The sequence below is a fragment of the Epinephelus lanceolatus genome, chromosome 15, assembly GCF_041903045.1.
Source record: "Epinephelus lanceolatus isolate andai-2023 chromosome 15, ASM4190304v1, whole genome shotgun sequence".
Lineage (NCBI taxonomy): Eukaryota > Metazoa > Chordata > Actinopteri > Perciformes > Serranidae > Epinephelus > Epinephelus lanceolatus.
Window position 1 is genome coordinate 37,093,885 of NC_135748.1, and position 21,464 is coordinate 37,115,348.

The 21,464-nt window shown below is 42.5% G+C and overlaps 1 protein-coding gene across 1 annotated transcript in view; it reads left to right on the forward strand.

The window, feature by feature from the left end:
* kcnh5b (potassium voltage-gated channel, subfamily H (eag-related), member 5b) overlaps positions 1 to 21,464 on the forward strand; it is a 250,314-nt gene that overhangs the window by 130,576 nt on the left and 98,274 nt on the right. The window lies entirely within an intron of this gene.

Here is a 21,464-nt window from a genome sequence, read left to right on the forward strand (position 1 = left end):
AGTTTGGGTGAAACGAGGCATGAGATTTTACAATGCTGGAAACTTATCATGGCGACAACCTTCTTATCCTTTGTTGTGAGGGAAACACTGTTACCATACCAGGAATGTGCACTTGCATGTGTTTGATTGTCCAACCCAGTGTCTTGCTGGATGACGCTGGCCAATGCAGTGGCCTCATTGAAATGAATGAGCTGGCTGCTGTTGTCTGGCTGAATACGGGCATAGACCATAGCTCTGCTGCAAATCAATACAAAGTTATTTTGAGTGATCGTCTTTATCCCGGGATGGTAGGAGTCTTCTCCAGAATGACAATGCCCACAGCCGGGAAATGGTTTTAAGATAATGGAGAATTAAAACGATTTGAATCATATACCATGGCCTGCACAGTCTCCAGATCTCAAGTTGAACACCTGTGGGAGAATTTAGGCTGATTCCCTTTATTATTTTTAAGCCTACCCCTCATTTTGAAGTGGCCTTCTGCCCTTAGGATCAGAGTTACACGGGTAGTGGTTGAAATCTTCCCCTGTGAAATGGGACAAGACCGTAATACGTCGGATGTCATTTTTCGTGAGCAGACGCAACAGTGGCAATAATGGTATTATCACAATGACATTTGCCATTTAACTGATTGCGATAGAAAAGCATCATTCCCACACCATCAAACGATTAGACAAGTCATCGAATAAAAAAAGAAACATTGCTTCATTACCAGGCCAATATCGGTGCACTGTAGCTCTGTAAGCTAACGTTGGCAACCCGTGCTCTTAACCCTACCAGTCTGAACTGATATTAGAGGAGCGGTAACAAGTGCCGAAACTTAAGTACTGGACTTACGTTAAATTTTGGGCATATTCCATCGAAGAATGGGTGATGCAACATGGAAATATGTCAAAATGCAGGACTGTGATGTGCAAAGCAGTTAACGTTAGCTAGCTAGGTACATAACTAGCCAGCTAGCTAGCTACTGAGACATCAGCACACTACTAGCATTTTTTTTGTTATAGTTGCTACGAAAAAGGACCATTATACATTAAGATGACATTAAACAAAGATAATACGATGCCTGTTGCAATTTTGAAACTTAAACTAATTGACCCTTTGCTAAGCCCCGCCCCCGGACACAGCCTGGCCAATCATAACGTAGCATCGGGGCGGCTCAGACCAGGGTCCGACAACAACACAGCTGTGCTCCATTGACTCTAATGCAGTCGTTTCAGATTTCCTTCATTTTCAGGCTGGTTTCGTGGATTTGGAGCTAAATGTTGTGCCTGGGGCACGTTGTGTATTAATGATACTCGTTACCTGGAGAGGTTGGAAAAAGATATACGTTTCTTCCCTGTTCCAAAACCAAAATCAGACCCTGAAAAGTGCAGGGTTAGCTAGCTAGCTACTGAAGATACAGCCTACTGAATGTATACACATGCTGCTTTTGCTTTTTAATGATTATAACAGTGAAATAAAGGCCGACCCTGCTGTACAGGAACCAGTGAAGGGAAGCAGGGAAACTTTGCTGATATTCAACCAGCTGTGTCATCACAGTGTGTGCAGATGTGCGTTGTTTGACTTTCCCAGAAGATTCCTGCCCGTCCGGTGGTGGAGGCACACGCTGCGATGCCACACAGCTGGTTCAATATCAGCAAACTTTCCCTTTATATTCATTGTCTTGTGTGGCGATCAGCAGTGATGTGGTGGTTCACTTTTACACTGTGATCTGTAGCCTATAGTTCGGCTTTAGCTTCTAACTGTCTTTGTCTTTTTAACCTGTTGTTGCTGCTGAGTCAGTTTGACATCCTGGATATATCCTTCAAACACACACTGTAGACCCCTCTGTCTGCTTCTCTCTGGAATCACTCTTTCATTTTTCCAAAAATATGATATTTCTTCAGGGAGTGCAGTTAGTTACAGTGTGGGCTCCATGCTTACTGTGACAGCTTGTTGCATAGATCATAGATGACTCATTCCTGTGGCTACTGTGCGTCAACGTTGCCGCCATCTTGGGGAGGCCACTGCTGGCTGGCTAGTACTGTTGTGTATGGAGATAAGTCTTCAGCAAACTTGGTGTGCTCACTCAAAGATCTCAATGTGTAATTGGGTGCCGGTCCAAAAAATTACAGCAAAGCAGAAAAACCCAACAGCACTCACTAATAAGTATAATACTTTTAAATATAGTGGATTGAACAGCAGCAGTGGAAAGGACATGTTTCAGCTCATAGCCGTCCTCAGCGTTAGGAAATGGCCACTTTAGAATGAAAATACAGACAGTACTTACTGACCCTCATGTCGACAAGAAGTCCAGTGTAGTTTTTAATCCACAAAACTCGTTTGGGGTATCGGAGGATAACAGGTAGGAGTGCTGTGTTTACATGGCAACTCGCATGAGACTAGCTGATGGCTAGAGGTGGTGCTAGTTCTCGAGTCTCGCGCGAGTTGCCATGTAAACACAGCAGTTTTTGTTTGTTGTTTTTTCAAGTCAATTTTGAATGCCGCGGCTTCAGGGCACTTGGATTACGACAGACGAGCCGTTCTGACATTTTTGAAACACATTAGCGAAGGTTTTTTTTTTTTTTTACATTTTCAAAATGTGGGTTCTGTGCATTTCAAGTGTAGCTGTTATTCCAGCTAGCTGTTATCCTCTGATACCCTGAACGAGTTTTGTGGATTAAAATTTCATTCTAAAGTGGCCATTTCCTAACTCTGAGGACAACTATGAGCTGAAACACGTCCATTCGACTGCTGCTGTTCAGTCCACTATATTAAAAAGAATTATACTGATTAGTGAGTGCTGACGGGTTTTTCTGCTTTGCTGTAATATTTTGGACCGGCACCCAATTACACTTTGAGACTTTTGAGTGAGCACGCCAAGTTTGCTGAAGAGTTATTACCATACACAACAGTACTAGCCAGCCAGCAGTGGCCTCCCCAAGATGGCGGCAACGTTGACGCATCGCTGAAACGGGCCGAAGCCGTTAACGAGGTATCTACTGTATATGATATTTATGGCTTGTTGGACCATCGCAAAGGGGCGGGACTTAGCGAAAGGTCAGTTGTCCAGAATGCTTGCGTGTTTTCTCCTTGTGTGTGGAAGCTATGTAACATCTGGTTGTAAATTCTGTCAAGGTGAATCGCAGAGGTTAAAGTATTTTAACTGTCTATCATTATGGTTGCTGTTATTCTCCGGTGGACTCTCCTAATTTTACGGTCCTGCTCTTGTTCAGTAACATGATAACAGATGTGCCGTCAACCGTCTTCCTGATTCCATTTGAGTACAGCATTAGTGGTTGGGGCATCGGTTGTATTGGGATTGGGCCTTGGACTGACTGAATCATTATCACTACACCAAATGATGAATATCTTTTGGAGGACTAGCGTTCATACCTTCTGTAGAGTTTCACAGGTTTAGAGAATAAGTGCGAAGGCGCAGTGAATCTGGTCTGGAGGCTTGTAGTGGATTAACACCCTGCTAAGACCTTACTGTTGTTTTTCTTATTTTAATTTGTCACTCGTTTGTTTGTGTCATTTATGGCCTGTGTAGGGCTGTTTGTGTATCTGAGGGTGTCTTTTTATTGGAGTGTATTTACAGAGTATGCACAGTATGTGTCCATATATGGATTAGTGTATCTGCATGTGTGACTGTGAGTGCCTGTGGATATACAGTAAGTGTGAATGCCTGAACATTAAAGCACATTCATTGGCACGTGTTTGAAAGTGTGCTGAGTTGCCAGCATGCTGTTAGTGACGCTTTTGTAAAAAAAATAAATAAATAAATAAAATAAAATACAAACATTACCAGTGATGAATTTCACTCTTACACAAGAGCTCAGCCATAAATAATTAATATCAGTTTCATCTATTTTACGTGTGCTGTGTAAATCACCCGAGGGTTTGGGTGTGTGTAGTGATTCACACCCCATTTCCATAATTATCACCAGTTGTAATCCTTATGGTGAATCTCTTCCCCGCTCATTCATTTATGAACCCAATCTCCCAATCGTTCCCACAGTGAAAAGCCTCTAAAGGAGGCAATCACCGCTATTTTTATTATAATTTTTTAATTTCTGCTCGTATGATTTATGTCGGAGCAGAAAGTGAGGAGCCCACAGTCAGACGGGTAGCATGGGGATAATTGAATCAAGCAGGTGCCAGGCATGATAGATTGGTCCTCCTCAAGTATAATTGCTGACAGTGCACAGAAAATGGGGCCAAGCTGTGATTACCACGAGTCCCAGAGCATGTGAGCTCTAATCGCTGCTCTGTACCTGTCTCGCCTGCTGAACCAAGTCACCGCAGTTAAAAAGTCACTTCACGGAGCAGAGAGTGTGAATAATGCTGTCAGATGTTAGATCCCTCGACATGTCTGCTACCTGGTGTCAGTGCAACCTCGAATCCTCCCTGAGCGAAAGTCAGACGAAACCAGGAGCTGGAAGGTCAATCAATGTCTGCTGCAGGTGTCATCTGATGCCAACGCCCTGTACAGGGCAGACTGGGAGCCTCTGACTGACGAACCATCAAGGACTAATCAAAGAGCAGCAACTCTTTACAGTAACACACACTGTTGGTATAAGGCAGCAGGTCATGAAGAAAAGATGTGTGAATTAGAAGGACAAAAAAAAACACTTTTCCTCACGCTGCTGGCCCTTAAGCCTTGCTTCCACAGAGGACTTTTGTGTCTGTATTTCCGTGTAGTATATGGCGTACACCCCTATTGTCCAACACAAAGAAATGCATCTCTACAGATAGATAAAACATCCCAGCAGAGACAGCAGAAAAGTTAATTTTAAGTGTTTTTCATTATCCAGTCTTGTGGGATATGTGCATGGTGCAGTACAGAGACCAAAACAGGACCAATAATTCATGGCGACAAATAAGAGAGGAGGTCAGCCTGTCGGGTGTGTAGCCAGTTTTGTGAAATATTTGGTTAAACAACACATTCTCACTCCGAACTCATGGACATTGCACGTCTAGATACGACGTGCAAGGTACCCTGGGTGCGTTGGTTGTTGACGTTCTGGGACACTGTGACAAGTCCTGCCTGTTTAATGCATTATCTTCTTTCAAAATACACTTCTGTTTACACAGGAAATTTAACGTTTACATGCAGTTTCTTCCAAAATTATAACACTACAGTATAACACTACAAATTGACTTTTCAAATCAACAACAAATGGACGTGGTTGGGTTTAGGAAGAAAAGAACAGGGTTTGGCTTTATAATCTTAAGGCGCGCAAACATTTATTAACTCCACCATCTACCGGGTGAAAGTTGGGGTTGAAAGCCCACTACACTTCGACTTTCACTGCCGTAACTTTCGTTATTGTCCCGATGGTTTCCTCTGACGCTGCTGGGCGCCATTAAACTATAACGGCAAAGGCCACTAAACACTTTTTCCCTAGCCCGATATGAAGTGTGCGCTGCACATGTGAGCATTTCTGATGATCGCCTCTGTCCAGTCCTTTCATCTTATCACATTTAACCATAGTTGTCTTTGTTTTGTTTTTTTAAAGTTTTGAGCCATGTCTCCTTCTATTCTGGCTCCCAATAACATAACAAGACCACATTTTAAGGCTCCTATTTAGCCTACAGCCCTGTGGTGGAGAGGCATGTTTTACCTCCAGCTAGCAAACTGACATCATTGTGACGTTTGTTTAGACACAGGGTGAATACAAGTGTTAAAGTATGTAAACATGTTTAGTAGAAACCCAAAATACAAGTATGAACCTTAACATGAGCATCATAGGTCTCCTTTAAATTGGTTTAGATTACCTTTTAAATCTGCTGCGGGCTAACCTGTTCTCCACGCTGTTCCTCATTTCATCTGTCCATATCCGAACATGACCTTCTGACCTGACACACACTACCATACGACAGCATCGCTTTCCCCACATATTGACTGATATTCAACTGTCAACAACAGTACAGCAGTGAGCACAACCAGCTCACAGGTTAATCTGTCCCCAGCTCTGCCTCACTTGTCCCTCCTCATGAAAACCATCCCGATGTTTACCAGGCACTGGTTCAGTATGAGAGGTCCTCCATGGCTTCATTACTCCTGCAGAGGCCCGGCCCCTGGTCCTTAGGGAGGCCCCGCTCGGCCCCTGAAGGCCTTGTTACCGTCAGTGGTGAAACCTCAGAGCTGGCTTATTTGTGCTGTTTTAATTCAGGTCCCATTAGTGAAACTGCAACACTCCATCCTCCTGACTTCAAAACATGAGATGAAAAACATTTGTGCACAAACAATGAAAACAAGAAAAGAATTCATTAGTTCTTATTGTTTGTGTGTTTGATATGTTCTTATTCCGAGGGATTTAAACTCAGTGAAACAGTGGAATAATTGAAAGGATAATCCCTTCTTTTCCCCCCAAGTTTGTGCTGATAATCGAGGTTACCCGTCTCGCTCTCATTATTCCTGGTTTGTCTGCACACAGTTGGCAGAGCTGTAGGAACCAGTTTCTATTCATACCTTCAGAAAAGCCTCTCGCTGTCATTCATCGTTAGCTTATGAAAACCAGATTACAAAAACTGGGAAAAATGCCATACCAGTAAGCAAGTAAGTAAGACCATTTGAATGAGTTTGATCAGTGTTTCTGTTTTATCTTTTTTCCATTTTGTCCAAGATGAGTTTTAATATCAGCTCTGTGACAAGTAGAAAGTCATCTGCACACTGGAGTCAAAGCTCGCTGGAGAAACTGGCTTTACTAGCGACATGTGTATAATGTGCCTGTTCTTCATGGCATTGATCTGTGTATCCAGCACCTGACGTACACAGATGTTAATGGATGTACATACAACTGCTACGGCCAATTATCAGACAACCTTACAAAGAAATACAAGGAAAAGGCCCCTCGTAACATTTTGCTTGACATGATAAAATGACATATGAATGAAATACAAACTGCCTCTCCCTGCAATCTGGTGCTTAACTCAGTGAGCTTTAGCACCACATTTTGAAGCGCTGTCCAATTAGTTGATGAAAATTAAATGTTTTACGATGTAAATATCTCACCTTTTATTTTATATTTTGTTGGCTTTGCTGGTAGACAGATAGCTGGCTGCCTTAACATGTGAAAACACAGTGCCCACTTTCCGATCTCCACTAATTAGCTAGCCTTGGTTGCTCTACACTGCTCACTACCTTGATTGGGTGGGAGCTAGTTAGCAGCGCTGCTCATTAGCAGCACGACGTTGTTGCGGAAACGACGTTGTTGCGGAAACACGGTGGCCACCCTCTGGTATCCCTGGTAAGAAGCGGCTTTATTTTGAGCAGCAAAACCCCTTTAGCATTGTAAATGTGTTAGCACTACGAGCTGTGTTGACACTGCTAACGGTGCTAACAGAGGTAACTCTAAAGTGCGTTCGCAGCTCAAAATTGAGCCGCTCACTCATCGGATTGACGTGGGAGCAGTGTTTATTTTGACACCTGTTTTCGATTTAGTCTTGAGATGAAAATGCTTATTAGTTTGAGTCACATTTTTGTCATTTTTATCCTTCATAGTTATTAGGGCCTGTTTATACAGTTCCATATATTTCTGAAAACGGGTGTTTATCTTTGCCTTTGCAAATATCATTTACACAACTGGCATTTTTCTCGACGAAAACGGAGATTTTCAAAAACAGCTTCCAAAGTGAAAGTTTTAAAAAATACTCGTTTCTACGGACAAGTGTAAACAGGATAGATGGAGATTTTGGAAAACAATGATGTTGCAACCCAGTTCGCGCATGCCCATTACGCACCCGGGAACCACAACAACAACGGCGGATATATGCCGTGTTGTTAGCACTTTTGGGGCTACTTACAAGCTTACAAATGAACTTAGCACTGCTGCATCAACATCACCGCTACATCAGCGCACGAAGACATCTGCTGTGCCCAATATTAGTAATTGCATAGCAGCTAACTATAAATGTATAAAATGTAGTTTATCATTGTTTATATCACGAGTGCCAAGAGGAAAACAAATCACTGTGCATGCGCAGAACGTTCTTATATGGTGTTTGACATATGGCGTATCGCCACCTACTGGCCTGGCATGCTAATTGCAGCAAAAATCTGCCGTTTTTGCGTTTTCATGTAAACAGGGATATCGTTTTCACAACTGATCGTGTAAATATGCATTTTTTTTTATACAGGATTTGTATCGGTATCCGTGTACACAAGGCCTTAGTCGTCAAAAACATTGACGAAAACAAGTTCAACATCTCTCTGTTTATGCTCGCAAAAACTTTGACACCACAAATAACTAATCAGAGACAAATAGGATTTGTCCCCAGGTTCATTGTACACTCTGACTTATCCATCTGACTATTAAGAAGCAGAAAAATAACTTCATTAAAGCCTGAATTCTTTCTTAATCTGCACAATTGCAGTCTGGATGTTTAAACTCATGTCCTCTTAAAGAGTTGATGATTAAAACTAAACTTTCAGCTCTGTCAGAGAAAACTTATCTGAGTTCATACTGTTAACTTACAGATAGCCTAACTGAGCCTCCTACCTGCCTGTCAAACACCATCAATCCATAAACCTTTCCTACACGGTGCGGCTTTGGTACAAGTCCTGTGAGATTAGTTGTTAAGTCTGGCGGCTGCCAGTTATGTTGGAGCAGATGAAAGCTCCTGTTCAAAATGAGAAATAAAAGGCTGCCAGACCTTAGAGAATCTCTTAGTGTTGCCCTGCAATGTAAATCTAAGGTGCTCTAATTTAAGGTGTGCCATCACCTCCTCCATCCATCGTTTGTGAGATGGCGGTGTTGCCTTTATCCAGTTAAATAAAATCAATCTCCTGGCCAACAATGAAGAGAATGCCATTGCTTTCCTTTGAGCAGTCGTTAGTTGTGCTTCCCCTGGTGCCACACCAAAGATGGCTGCCAGAGGGCTGGGCTCTATAGTTTTGTTATAAATGGATGAGAAGGTTTTAAAAATTTTGGTCCAAAACTCTTTCAGCCTGGGACAAGACCAGAACATGTGACCCCCTGATAAATCCTTGCCAGTTTGTCCCTTGAAAAATGAAGTCTGTGTAACACCTTAAACTGTATCAATCCGTGTCTAACACATACAGAAGAAGAGTGTATTAATTCTACTGCCCATCTCCAGTCAACCTCCGATATGTCCAACTCTAACTCTTCCTCCCATTTCCTTTTTATGTAATCAAGGGATGGGGAAGCCACCTTCTGGATATTCACATAGATCCTGGAAACCATCCCTTTAAGAGTCGGGTTTGTATCCAATAGCCCCAGCCGCCTGCAACTAAAAACTCAACAAATCCATTCAGCAGCTCCACCATCTACAGTCAGACACACGGCTGATTATTTCCTCCTTAATTACGGCTCACAACTCGCACCAACGGCTGACACTGCTCTGCTGTGAGTGTTTGTGCTGGCTAGTGAAACTTCCTGGTGCAGACTATTTACTGGAGTTTACCAGCCTGTGGCTCATGCAGCATTTGACGATAATTACAAGCACGGCTGTTTTGTCTTCGTTAATGAAAATGAAACATAGATTTCGTCTGTTTATAGCATCAAGATCTATTTTTAGCTCGACATTGTCTTGTTTTCGTCATGGAAAAAAGGTGGTTGATGAAAAATTTTCGTCATAGTTTTCATCTACGAAAATTAACACTGCCTGGGAGGAGAGGTGGGCGCAATGTTTTCACAGTAACACCGCTGGCTTGGGACGGCGTTACTAGCCAGTCGCACTAGCTTGCTCCGCCAGACCCATACTCACAGACTGACATGTGTAACCGGTCAGAAACATTCTCTGCACTCGATAAAAGGTTAAACGTTGACATCTCCACTCAGCACAGCACTTAGTCAAAGGCGAGATTTGATAAAATTGTTGAACTGAACTGTTCATCGAAAAAGCTGCTTTCTGGACGAAACTTTTTTAAAGAATAAGGTCCTGAACACAGCTCGAAGCCTACGACTTATTTGCAAATAGACGAAGTTTAAATGAGTGAAGGATCTTCTACAAAACAAAACACATGCTCCCAAATAAGCACCGTGCCCCCATTCAGTAAAGTCCCTACCTGCTACTCTCTCGACTGTCCCCAACTTATTATTTTAATCAAGATTCATGAGTGTAATTAAAAGACTGAAGGTGCTGATTCATCTCTGAGCCTCAAGTGTTTGTCATCAGCATCACTGATGTCTCTGTACATATCTTTTTACTCTCCCAGAGTGACAAGCATTTCCTTTTTTGAAACTTTCTCCTCAGCGTCATTGTATGACTTTGCAACATGTATGTGGCAGCTGTAGCATGTAGTTATTCTGCAGTTACTTTACATTCAGTTTAAGATATGATCGTAGAAAAGCTTGCTTTATCTGTCATTCTCTCCTTCCTTTTCTCCTTCTGTCTCTCTTTTTTTTTTTTTTTTACCCAGCAAGCATAGATTTGGAAGTCAAATAATGTTTCATACTGGGGTCATTTTGGTTTAAAAGTGAGTTTATGTTACAAGTGAACAATGTTTCAAAAGCATTTAAATGACTCTCCCTTATTGTGAATTCAGTCTCGCAGAGCCAGACCTATCTCACACTGTGCCAGCGCTGGAGAGTGCTCTGGCTAAACCCATCATAATTACACACTCAGGGAAAAAACTCTGGGTTGGTTGTATTTCTTTGAAGCAATCACAGTCGTCTTGGGCGGCACTGAGCTCAGGACCGGTGCTCCAGCAAAAATATTGTTGGGAGGGAACTTGTTTTGGTGGAACATTTGCATGTGGGGAGGCGAGCGTTCGCAGTACACAGGCTAAATTCCTGCTAACATAAACTAACACTTCAAATATAGACAGAATAAGATAAGACATAAATACCAATTTAAATACACATGAAAAAGAAAAATAATTCATCCCCTGCCCTCCTGCCAACATTAACATACCCATCCGCTCATACTCAAAACCCAATATTTGTGACCAAGATGTCTGGTCAGGTCAAGTCAAATTGTGCTGTATTTATACAGCCCCAAATCACAAACGGCCCCCACATCTTTTTTCTTTTATTCCGTCTTTTCATGTCCTTTGTTAATTTCCTCCTCTTAAAAACATGATATTGACAATTTTCATTACTGGAATTGGTGTCACTTTACTGTTGCGTCTTTTAAACTGGTGGGTCACAGTCCAGTCTGAATGGACCACAAGTGACAAGTGAAAAAACACACTTTATTTTGAAGTACTGCAAATTTTGGGCACAGAGCTTTTATTTTGAAGTGTTGTTTCCTGCTGTAGAGTGAGTGACTAACTGACAGCTACTTGAGAGAGACAGCAAATTAGCTTGACGACATGGCCAAACGCAAGTATGATGCTGAATGTATTAAACTGTGTGGACCTTTAACTAATGATTAAGGAGAATCCTGGACCCTGTAGCCGGACCAGTTTGGAATCAGTGTTTTAAAGGAACAGTTCATCATTTTGGGAAATACTTATTCTCTGTCTTACTAAGAGCTGGATGAGAAGATGTATATCATTCTAATGTCTGTACACTAAATATGAAGCTGCAGCTCTTTAGCATGACTTAGCATAAAGAAAGGCGTCTCAGATGGCAGCCTGGCAACCTCACAGTGATGACAGAACTATAAAGATGGAACGGTCGCGACGACAGTGACAGTGTTTGAGGAAACAGACTTTGTTGTCAGTTCTATTGGAGTCAATGGAGTGGGCACGGTAAATGACACTTTAACCCATCATATCTTTGTTGTTTTGACTTTTACCGAAAAATCCTTCCGCCAAGATTAAAAAAAACACACATTATGTGATGTTGACTGACATTTTTTAACTAAATATGTGTGTGTTTGTTTTCCTTGGGTTTCCTTGGTTTCCAAACAGATTATGGCTCTAGCAGTTGCATCTCAGTCTCTGCCATGCCACCGTCAAAGTCACTTAAATCAGGGCGTCGGTGGCTTAGTGGATAGAGCAGGCGCCCCATGTACAAGGCTGTTGCTGCAGCGGCCCAGGTTCGACTCCAGCCTGTGGCCCTTTGCTGCATGTCGTTACCCCTCTCTCTCTCCCCCCTTCACACTTAGCTGCCCAAAAAAAATCATTGAAAAAAAAAAAAGTCACTTAAATCACCTTTCTAACCCCATTCTGATCCTCGTGAACGTGTTGGAGTGTGAATTAATCGCACGAAGAAACACCTCCACTGTGTAAAGGCCCTAAGGCTGTATTGAATGGACTGAGCCTTGGTGGATGTTACAGCTGATAAATTTAACATGTCATTTAAAAAAGGAAGAAAGTTATATTTTTATCTAAAGTTACACTTTCAGTCAAGTGTTTGAGTTTTTCTTCTCTGGCAGATCTTTTCCCCTGATACAAGCCGTACATGTTAAACCTCCCTGATGTCTGGAGTGTAACATGACTTGCAGGTGTTTGGGTGTTAAGTGGGTGCCGACATTAATCTTACATCAACCCCCCCACGTGCAGCCCAGCCCACTCACTCCAAAACCCATTATCATTTTTGCACGGCGATGCGTAGTCTATTAAGTTGACCTAATGAGGAGTAAACAATGCAATGTTTAAGAAAACAGTGATACGAGAACCATAGTGAGAGTCATAATTACAGAAATGATTGTATAGCTTGAGGGAGCGGGGTGTGTGACTAACGGCGGGATGCCTCTGCAGATTTTTCAGTCAATATTTATGTGGAGACAATCAGGCAGAATGTTTTACTCACCCAGAGAGCTCTTGATGCACAATTACTGCTTGTCAAAACAGATTTATACAGTAGGTTTTTTTTTTTTGGGTGTTTGGACTGTGATACGGCTGACTGGCTCTCTCAGTGTTTGGCTGGCGGAGCGCAGTGTCCTGTCAGTGTGTAATGTGTTGTGATGCAGCCTGGACGCCGACTTGGCTCACTGAGCAGCAAATGGACTGGGCTCAATGGCTCGTGATGGAGGTGGCTCCTCTGAAGGCCACGGCTGCTTTGTTTTCACTTTGTGTTGCTATTTTAGTTTGTTTGCGTAACAGAGGTGTGCTCAGGTTTTTATCTACAGAGAGAGGCTGGCAAAAAAAAAAGCTTTTATGTGTGCAGCTCCTTCTTTAAAGGAACTTAAAACAAATCTAAAATCAAAGATTATCACAGGGTGATGACTACTGCAGTCTCAAAATTATTCAACCCCTTCATGACAAGCATCTTCAGCACTTAGTAGAGCACCCTTTTGCTGTTATGACCTGCTGCAAACGTGATGCATAGCCAGACACCAGCTTCAGACAGCGTTCCTGAGGAATCTTAGCCCATTCCTCATGGGCAATGGCCTCCAGTTCAGTAATATTCTTGGGTGTGCGTTTTGCAACCGCCTTCTTCAAATCCCACCAGAGATTTTCTATGGGGTTCAAGTCAGGCGACTGTGACGGCCAGTCTAGAATCTTCCATTTCTTCTTCTGAAACCAAGCCTTGGTGGACTTTGAGGTATGCCTGGGATCATTATCCTGTTGGAAGGTCCAATGACGCCCAAGCTTCAGCTTCCTCACAGACGGCACGACGTTTTTACCTAAGATTTCCTGATACTTGACTGAATCCATCGTGCCCTCCACACGCTGCAGGTTTCCAGTGTCAGAGGCAGCAAAGCAGCCCCAGAGCATCACTGAGCCACCGCCATGCTTCACTGTAGGCAGGGTGTTCTTTTCAGCATATGCTTCATTCTTCTTCCTCCAGACATACCGCTGTTCCATAGGCCCGAAAAGTTCCAGTTTTGTTTCATCGCTCCACAGAACAGAATTCCAAAACTTCTGTGGCTTATTTATATGGTTTTGAGCATATTGGAGCCGACTTTTCTTGTGCTTTTGGGTCAGTAATGGTGTACGTCTTGGAGTCCGGGCATGGAGCCCTTCAGTGTTTAGTATGCGCCGTATTGTACAAACTGAAACCTCAGTGCCTGCTGCCACCAAGTCTTGCTGCAGGTGTTTTGCAGTCACTCGAGGGTTTTTGACCACTTGCCTCCTCAGGAATCTGGTGGCAGCCGCTGATAGTTTCCTCTTTCTGCCACGTCCAGGTAGTGTAGTCACTGTTCCTTTAACTTTGAACTTGCGAACTATGCTTCCAACTTTATCTCTAGGAACATTCAGAGCTTTTTCTATCGTTTTGTATCCTTTTCCTTGTTTGTGCAAGGCAATGATTTCTTCTCTGAACTTTTTGGACAATTCTTTTGACTTAGCCATATTTCTAACATGCAATCAAACGTCACTCTCAACAAACCCCTAGCCAGTCCAGGTATTTATGTGTTCTGTCTCAAGCACACCTGAACTAATGAAGCCCTTGATTAGTTGCACCAGGTGTGCTTGAAACAGGGGGTTGAATAATTGTGATTAGTTGCATCAGGTGTGCTTGAGACAGGGGGTTGAATAATTTTGAGACTGCAGTAGTGATTAAAAGTAGCATTTTGTGTTGAATTTGGATAAAAACCATGGTAATATTAGTTTTATTAAACTATTTCAACTGTTCTTGTCTACTTTGTTTATTGCAAACAGCTGAAAAATTGTACATTTTGCCAATAAGCCTAATACGCAATGGGGGTTGAAAAATTTTGATTGCAACTGTAAATGAACCAGTAAATCAAACCGCAGATCCATCTCATACTGCATTCTACCCTCACTTGTGAACAAGACACCGAGATGCATGAACTCCCTTGCTTCGGGCAGTAACTCTCCTCCAACCCAGAGGGGCCAATCCACCGTTTTCTGGCAGAGAACCATGGCCTCAGATTTGTAGGTGCTGTGTCTCATACTGACTGTTTCACACACGGCTGCAAACTGCCCCAGTGCCTGCTGGAGGTCACAGTGTGATGAAGCCAACAGAACCACATCATCTGCAAAAAGCAGAGATGCAATTCCAAATTCATCATGAACTAATTCATTAATTAGTCTTTACTGCACTTGTTTAGTCTAGTTCTCTTGCAACATCAGCAGCAGCACATCAGACACCTGTCTTGACTAACGTAGCAGAAATATCCAGAACATTTTGGACCCAAACTTGGACGTGGACAAGCAACAGTTTCCTCTGAAGTGGAGTGTTCATATATGGGCAAATGCTGAATCACCACTTTGAGTCTGTTTAGAGAGCCACATTCTGGCGCCTCCCCGCAGTCCCCTCCATGTATACTCTCTATCAGGTTTGCTGCTTCCTGTTTGGTGCTGGAGAGAGCGCAGCCATTAGTCATTGACTTTGTTCATGTCATTGAACTTCAGTTTGCATGAGCCAAGACTTAAAAACTTATGGTAGTATTAAACGCCTTTGATTTTATTGGGACGTGAAGACAAGAAAGAGACTGATTTAAGACAGCTTGAACTGAGTTCTACGACCACCTTACACCAAATTGACGAGATCATAGGAGAGCGTCACAACTCGAGCAGAACTCTTGTAATTTTATTCCGACATTAGAAATTTGTCTGCAACAGTGAAATAGCTAGGAAAGTAGTTTGGTGTAAGACCGGCATTAGATAATGTCAACCAGTTCAGACTGAAATTATGTGGACTAGAGACCGTCTTTGTGCTTGTTCCTCCGTGCTTATAGATATATATATATATATATATATATATGAGAGTGTGTGTGTGAGTAGTACTGTACTGTATGTGAGTCTTTGTGCGTGTGCTGGCTGTCTCTTCATGTAGGAGTGTTGTGATTGATATTTTCTGGGTGTCTGGGCTTCAGGCGGTGACACTATGTCTCCTGCTCTCCTCCTGGACTGACAGATTTCTGTCCCTCACACTCATTCGCTCTGACAAATCATCCTAAACTCCTCGGGCAGATCGTCCGAAACCCGCAAAAGGAAAATATACATGACACAGAAGAAGGCGACTTCTGTTCTCTACTGATTTCTTACCCAAAAAGCAACACTGTTCAGAAATCAGTCTGAGAGTTTAAATGCTTGTGCTTTGTTTGACCCCGTCACCAGTTTTTGAAGTTGCTTTGTACATGTGTAGTTTTGATTTCGTCACCAGTCCCGTTTTGACAATTCGCCCTTAAAAAGTTAGAAAGTAATGACAGGGGAATAGTGAGGGGAACTGAGGTGAAATATCATTTATTGAGATCTTTTACATCACCTGAAAGAGAAGCTGAGACGGATCAAAGAGACCGATGTCAGACTAGTCTTTCTGTTTCACCAAAAAAGAAACAGTTTCCTCATCTGGTGACGTCAAGATCAGAATTATCATCAAACAAAGATAGTTTCCAAATATAGTTATGTACACCAAAATAGATAATTACACTTTCCTGGGGTAGAAAAATTGACACGTTGACAAAGAGAGGATGCCGGAAATAGTAATGAAACAGAAGTTACATCAGATGTTAAGGGACGTGGTTCTGCTTCTTCCTCCGCTGAGCATAGATGCAGTGCTGACATGAAGCTGAGCACTGACCTTTAATCGTTCCTCCTTTGCTCCAAAAGCTATTACCTTAAGACATCATAGACCCTGCCCTCACTGTGCGACTTCCAGGTGATCTCTGGGAGTGCAGCGTCAGGAGGCCAGAACAGACCGACCAAATGCAACCAAATGATCACGTTGATATATTTTCCTTTTCAGTGTCACAGTCAATTTAGAAACAAACTTTCTGCAAAGACTCTCTCCGGTTGATGAGCGCCTCGCTTTGACAGCGTCTGGTCCTCCCTCCCCCAGGCTGCTCCATCAACTAATAAATATGAGGAAATAAAGCTCTTCATTTGCTCCCCGTCCTGACCATCACTCCCCAAGCAGTCCGTCTCTCCCCGGCCACCAGAGCTGGAAAACGGAGACATATTTAAATAAATAGACCCAGGGGGGACATATCAGATTTCAAATATGGTATTGAAATGACAGCTTTAAACTGTAGCCTGAGTACTTTGAATGAACCTTCTAAACTCATACAGTTTCTCATGGGACTAGATAAGTGTTTTTTATAGACTGATGCAGAGTGATGTTGGCAGGCCTGGAGTTTCGTAATTTTAGGGGCAAGACCACTTAGCCTGCAACACAGCAGTTTTTCTCAAGGGCTCAAAGGCCAAATACCAGGGTTACAAGGTCATCTCTAAAAAAAATCACCATTTCGATTTCACTTAAATTGACAAATTCATTTCTAGAACCATTAATGCCTTTTAAGAAACCTTTACAAACAAGTTTCATGTTGTCATATATGAGATATACATATAGGATTGGTCCCTATAGAGAAATAGTCCTTAATATTAACTGGATGGCACAGTGGCGCAGTGGTTACCATTGTCGCCTCACAGCAAGAGAGTTCCTGGTTCAAACCCAGGGTGGAGGAGCCCCTCTGTGCACAGTTTTGCATGTTCTACCTGTGTCAGCGTGGGTTTTCTCCATGCACTCCAGTGTCCTCCCACAGTCCAAAGTTAACTAAGTTAACTAACTAAGTTAACTGTTGACTCTGAATTGCCCATAGGTGTGAAAGTGAGTGTGAATGTTGTTCAAAGACGTAGGACACTCTATTTCTACATGAATTAATGAATTAATGAATTGAAAAAGTGTTACCTTCACAGCACTTAACAATCCGTCTCCTCAGAGAGTCAAGAGTATGCTTTGCTGCTCTGGGAGTGTGGTGCTCTGAATACTCAATGATATAATCTAACAATGCTTTGAATTTGCGAACAGTCCAGTTTGTGCCAGAGAGCACTCTGGCAATTGGAGTGACCGTCTACGAACACAACCATGTATACGTTTCTTTTGACCAGTGGAGTATATGTACTAACATTAAGGTGCTGGGGCGGACTTGACAGGAGAGAGCAGAGAGGTAGGACGGAGAAAGAAAAAACAAACTGACCAGTTCTGATCTTACTGAAGGTCAAAAACTTTGGATAAGAGTTTGGAAATAGTAGTTTAACAAAATATTTGTACTTAATCAGCTTACTAGGTTTCTCTAGAGCTGTTTTGAAGACCTTGTGATACAGTAAGTACAAACTGTTGTGGACGTAAAAGAGCAGGATCAACCCAGTTCTTAAATTTCTTTGGCTCAGGCGATTGTGGAAACGTTTACCTGTAATCTGGTTTATTCAGGCTCACACAGGCCAAACACAAGCTAATCAAGGTCAGGTAAGCAAGGTTAATTACTTGAATCAGCAGAGACACATTTAGCCGTCACTGTGCAGTATTAGTGTAGAAATGCCAAATAGGGGTCGAGAGAAATCGCTGAACTTCAAACATCATTAACACGAGGTAAGGCCTAGCATGTGTTTGCTGAGAGTACAGCAGGAAGTCCTTACCTTCTTACACTATTGTGCTAAACCAGGCTGGTGAAACCTCATTAGCTAAGCCTAGCAAGCCCGTAACTTAGTGCCCTTCCCTACATGTTGCGTTAGACGTGAGACATGCACCTGGACATCCCTGGGTTAGTGTGACCTGTCCCCCGCCACCGCTCTTGCTCCTTGCGACCAGTTCACTCGGACCTGGACACCCCTCAGGTGCTGGTCCAGTCGGCCAGCTCGCTCTTCTTCGTGGTTGTTCACAGTAAAGGTGAATTTATGTGGATAATTCGTGGTGGCGTGTCAAATGCTTCCTCAGTCTCTTTTTGTCTTCAAAATGCCTCGCCTCTAGCATCTTCCTCATGGTGTACCCGTTCAGCTCAAAAGCCTTTCCAGCCCTCTCCCTTTAGGTGTGGCAAATAGTAGCTAATTAGTCAATACCACCAACCCACAAGTGTGACGTCAGTGCTGACCCTGCGTCTTACCACCTGCCAAAACCACACCCGCATCTACAGGACATTCATTAAACTGCCTATCCTCCTGCACACTGCTTCTGTAACGGTGGGTCTTTCAGTTTGTTTTCTTTGGAGCTCTGTCTCAAGCTGCTTTGACATTTCAAAGTACACATGGCCAGACCTTATTTACAGCTGACAAATGGTACTAATTAGCTAATTAGTAGTTTTGAGTTCAGTTGGTTTGCTAACAATCCTTCTCCACAGCCTATCTTCGCACTCTTCACACTAGGAGTCCAACTTTCTCTTGTTAGAGGACTGAAAGTCACATTTTCAGGTGTCTCTTCTTCCCTCTCACCTGATAAATGAACTGAACTGGAGGATAATTTGCCAAAGAGATTGAACTAACTACTTCAAATCCTGGCAAACACAAAGAGGTTGTTTGAGCTCAGCACAGACACTTGGAGGGGGGTCAAACCCTGGTCGTTCTCTGCACTGAGGTGACGCTGGCCAACCGCTGTGCCAACAAGTCACCCAATTAGGAGTCCTGTGTTTGGTGGAGGTGAGAGCTGAGTCTCTGAGCTTTGAGTTCCAGATCGGCAGTGTTGTCTGAGTCCTAATTTACCCAGCTGACAGGGTCTTGGAAAGGTCCTGGAAGGTCCTGGAAAGGCTGCTGACTTTGAAAGAACTGAACTGGAACGCTGTTTATCTCACCGCTGACACGGCACACTTTTCTGTCTTTGGCTGTCTCTGCCTTTTTCTGTTTTTGTCTCTCATCCAAACACTCGCTCTTTGTGTCTTTGTATTCGTTTCTTTTATTTCTGACACTCATTGCCTCTGTGAGATTTGACACACACACACTTTCCTTTGCTTGCACTGCGTTCCTGGTTTTCTTTATTTGGTTTTCTCTCTTTTTTTCCCATCAATTTCTTTTTTATCCTTTCACATATACATATTCGCACTTTATCTCAAACACACAGTCACATTCAGACATTGTCTGTCCAACATTTTCCTTTAACAGATCACTCCATTTTTCAACCCAAAAGTCTTTAAACTTATTATTTCTCCTCTTCTTTCTTTTGTCATTTTTATTTGCTGTGAGGAGGCAGCGAAGGGGAAAAAAGAGGGAACTATTTCGAGTGAGGTCTCTATGGAAACTGTAGCAGCAGGGTACAGAGGAGGCTGACGGCTCCGTAACAATGGCTTGAAGTTCTAAAATGGGGAAAAAACACTCCTCTTCCTCCTCTTGAAAGCCTCCTCAGCAGTGAAAGCTGCTATTAATACAGCTTGTCATCTTGCGGGAGACGTCATACATGTTTGTTTTCTAGCAATCGTCCCTTTTCTTCTTTTTCGCACTGTTGTAATCGCTGTTGCATATCAGGCGTTAATTAAATCACAACTGCCTTTTTACAATGTCCGTCTCCCTCCTCATCTGATTTTTCTTTCCCTTACCCCAGTGTGACGCAGGGCCTTTACACAAGGAGGCATGAAGAATAAAAGACACAAGAATGCTAAATACTCACCTACAAATATTCTACATCAAATCTATTCACATCATCAACAATGTAAATTCTTTACAGTTGCAAGAAATCCGCCACTGATTGGTTGATGCCTTTATTTGCGCTGTCAAAGCTCAGAAAAATCAGCCTTGTTCTGACATTAGAAAGTGTCACATTTATCTTGCAAGTGTACTCTTCTTCAACGTTTTGCTTACTTCCTGGATTTTTCCCACATGGAAATTCTGACCAATCAAGAGCAGCTTTCTCGTGCAACACATTTTATCTGGTCCTCTTGTAAATGCTGCCGTGAGAACACGAACCAACTCTAGGCAATTATACAACTTTGTAACACAATTAGTCCCTGATTCAGACCAAAGCAAGACAACTCTAGGCCTGAAAGCACCCTGAGATCATTACCATAAGAAACCTGATCTTTTAGGTTGTAAATGTGAACTACAAAAAGGAACATTGTCTAAAGTTTATTGCTTGAAAAGAATCTGGCTGGGTTTGATCTTTTTTGCAGTGGTGTTGCTAAAGGGTTGTTTGGGCATTGTTAGATGTTAGATTTTTGGTGAGTGGAAGGGCTTTGTTGGTTCCTGGGTAGTTGCAAGAGTTTCCAGGTGGTTGTAATGATGTTTGGAATACTTAGAAGGGTGTTTGTAGTCAGTATTAACAGTAATTCTCAGCACAAGGTCCAACTGGAATATTTCTGGAGCTTTCATGCATGGATAAAGGGAACAAGATGAGAAGAAGGACGATGAGAGTAAAACCTTTTGAAATTTCCAGAACTAGAACGACTCAAAGAAGTAGAACTCATGTTAAAGGATAACTTTGGTGTATTGCAACCCTTTCCCATGATTTTATGTCTAAATGATTAATGGGATCAACTTCTTTTTTTTAATTGGTCAAGTATTGAATGAAATCACTGTAGCCGGCAGCCACAGAAAAGGCTTCAATGTCACCACTCTGGAAATTTGTCCACTTACTGTAAAGTGCTTGTTTTGCTACTGACTGTCTCAGATTGTTGTACTCTAAGTGTCCGATAACATTATGAAAATAACCCCTACAGAGACAGGCCTTTTTGTCAAATCATCAGCTCTGGTTTGGTTGAAATAAACCCTTAATTCACCCAGTTAATAGTGAGAATATGCCGATTCTATACACACTTAAATTGGTTTTGTTTTTAAATGAAGTCTGGTGAGGTTGGTGATGGTGATTTTGAAACATGTCAAACAAATAGATGGGAGGACTCTATTAAGTCAGTAGTGTTAGGAGTGGGTAAGTGATGTTGCATGGATGTTATACTGTAAAACAAGGAAAGGGGACCAAAAGCTGCCAAAAGGAGGAGTGTTGTGAGAGTTGATCTGC